Source organism: Pinus tabuliformis, chromosome 3_2 (genome assembly GCF_031772625.1).
Source record: "Pinus tabuliformis cultivar Carrire ecotype Pingquan chromosome 3_2, CPIR1, whole genome shotgun sequence".
Classification (NCBI taxonomy): Eukaryota; Viridiplantae; Streptophyta; class Pinopsida; order Pinales; family Pinaceae; genus Pinus; species Pinus tabuliformis.
Window position 1 is genome coordinate 1,025,923,358 of NC_142302.1, and position 3,570 is coordinate 1,025,926,927.

Here is a 3,570-nt window from a genome sequence, read left to right on the forward strand (position 1 = left end):
TGTGAATGAAATTTTCATGTATTGGAGTCCTGAAGAGATAAAGTTATATTGTTAACTTATCTTATAAAAAATTGATAATCAGAATATTGATGATGAAGAACAAACTATAGAAGATGACAAGTTGCAGCAGTCCACATACAAACATATTTTTGAAGATCCATGGAAAACCTGAAATAATTTTCTATGTTTTTATGATAAATAAAGATATAACGAGGGAAGAATTGCAACAACAAATGAAGAAATTGAAATTTGGAGCTTACAAAAAAAAAATACAAAGATGAAAAAGTTTAGAGGATACACGATTTGGAAGAAAAGGAAAAAGAAATCTAACACAAGAGTTGATGTCAAAGTTTTGAGTCATTGTAAGCCTAGTTGATAGTTAGACCAGTAGGCATGTTTAAGTTATGTTGAGTCAAGGTTAAGTTGTCAATCGTAATTAAGGGGGAGTGTTGGAGATAATTACACCCATTTGAAAGAATTATTTCATCATCGAACACTGCCTCACTACACATTACCTCAACCAACTTCAAAGGGGCGTCACTGCCATAACCCTATCAATCTGAAGGGGAAATTACTGACATATTTTTTTGTATAAATCTAGGTGATCATAGGTAGAATATGCAAAGTTCAAGTTGTAATGCAGTTGTATATGCTTAAAGGTTTCACTGTTGTCTTTTGTTAGTAGTTATAGCTTCCCGTTGTTTTTTTTTCCTTTCACTGTGTGTTGTTCTCTGAGTATTTCAACAGTACTGGGAGAAGAAGGTAATTAGCGTAATATTTTGAGCTAGAGTTATCAAGTAATTTCACATTATCATTGTAGTTAGCGAATGATTCTTAATACACATTGTAGAGATATACATCTATGTAATACCAATATTAGTTTTTTTGGTTTTGTAACATGAAGTGAATGTAGTGGGTTTTTTTTATATAAAAGTTTACAGTGGGAGTGGAAGAGTAACTATTGGGTTGTTGCAGAGATATTTGAAATAACACTATTTTTCTATCACTCCATTCCATTACTCATTTTCCGAACATGACTTAGGTCAAATCATCATTTACCTTTTCCTGGGAATATTGTTAATACCCACTCCCTGATCCATCAGATTTTATACATAATCAAACTAATGAGTTATAGATGTATACATAATCATGGGATTTGGAATATACTTTATAAGGGTTAACCAATTGAATATAATTTATAAGTGTTAACGAGTTGAAAAAGGTTGAGAATGTAGTTGTTTTTCGAAAATAGAACTATTCGAAGAATATCTAAGTATCCCATGAATTTACAAGCTTCACAAATCAACTAAATCATATATGAAAAAAGACATACCAAAGGTAACTTATTAAGCCATAACAGACTCCCGATGAGTGCTTACATGAAGAAAACTTTATAAATGTGGTTGTAAATTGTTTCCAATAATAAAATTCATTTCCTAGGGAGCTTTCCTACAATTGTTCTTCAAAATTGGTTGAAACAACTAAGTCCCTGGTGTAGTGCTCTACTCTAGTTGACTGACCCTAATATGACATTAGCATTGATATAGGACCTAAAGTTGAAGATTCAGACACTTGACTCTTACTATTAGTGATGTGATGGATGTGTTTGTTTCCTAGTCGATGTTATGATGATGACAATTGTGATGGATATGTACATTTTATAGTTGATGTTATGATGATATTATCTATGATGGATATCTATGTTCTCAAGTTGATGTTATGATGATAAAAGTTGTGATGGATGTGTATTATGAATATGTCTAATCTTTCGAAGGATTCATTATGTTAGTTATTTACATTAGTTATGGCTCACGATTAAACACCGTGTTGATGAATATGTCATGCTGATGATTTAACATATGTTATTATGTCAATGATTAACATTGTGAAACATTATTATTGATTATTATTGAGTATAGAAGGATACCACTAGATGCATGCACATGTGATGAGTTGGTGACCTCTCGTTTGGTGGAATTTAAAACTTTGTCTCTAAAATTTTAAAGTTCGATTTGAATTTTTATTATAAATTCTATTGACATGTTAGTGGTTGCAGGTACATGTTAGTTTCTTGGCCAAACAACTGACACATAGATGATGGAGCTATAAAAATGAATGGAACCTTATATGTAGGGTGGGACAGTGTCCGTGATTCCACCCGCTAAGGAAAATAAAATCAATAATAAAACTTGGAGTAAACGGAGAATAGGATGAAATAAAAATATTATACCACTTGAGAACTTTACCCTTCCCATGTTGGAAAATATTAGATAGATAATGTACATAAGTATTTTAATGAGAGAAAGGGGGGAATAGAGAAATAGATTTAATTAGAAAGATTAATCCTAAAATGGTTTAAAACTTCATTAAGAAAAGGAGGGTGGTGAATCAAAATAAAGATTAATAAATTAAAGTAGAGGAAATTTAGAGAACCTTCATGTGGAAAAAACCAACATAAGAATGTCCATCTCAAAGGAAAATTGAGTTAAATTATGAGGTAGTTGGGGGACCTAATCTGGGACTTGACTATTGACATCAGCAATGAACACAGATTAAGGACTAGAGAAGAGGGATCAAGAGACGACTAGGAGAATAAGTAGGCAGTAATGTTGGGGTGAGGAAAAATATTATTTTTAAATAAAAAATTTAAGTAAATAACTCTAGAGAGCCTTGGTGAGAGGGTGACACATGGGTGGGTGAATAACAAATTTTTTAGATTAATAAAAATAATTAATTATTCTTGAAGTGCCAAGTGTCACCTATGAAACCTCCTATAAAATATAGAGCAAGCTATGGGAGAGAGGACATTTTTTCCATTTTGTTGGATGGATGAGAGAATGTCATTGTGAGTAACTATGAGCTATAGTGATTTTGGTGAGGTGGAGTACATTAGAGAGGAGAATCTTGCTCCAAGAGGGCTCTTGTCTATCAAATAGCTTTCTTCATCTATTGTACAACCCCATTGCAGCTTGGGGGTACCCAAGGGGTAGGATGGGAGGTCAACCGGTGGGTCACTAACATTCAGTCAAAGCATATCAACATTCAGACTTGGATGGAGACGAAAACAAAGGAATGCAAGTAGCGGCAAGGCGATAATAGAATTTCCACTTTGAGATGAACGGTACATGTCTTATTCATGATGTTATATTACATGATTTGTTGTATTTGATTGTGAAAATAGATTATATGTGGAATGCATTGTGAATTATGAACATTTGTGCATTATATTATATGACCTTGGTATAGATGACACTAGCCATAATTAATTAAATTGAAAATATTTATTCACTTATGGTTATATTTCAAATTTATCTACATTGTTTAAAAATAAAATTGTCACACAGATGGTCCCTACACCTAGAAGCAACGAGGAAACAACCAGGATGCTCTAAACCATCCATGATGTGCTATATTAAACATTGCCATATGATCCTTTCTTCTACAAATCACACCCGATGGATAAGTAAAATCTTTCATTCTTGTTAGTGGGTATCTTTGGCTTCAATACGAATAGTTATCTCCTTATAACCCACTTTCTATCTATCATAATGCAGGCTGGGCTGTCAAAAT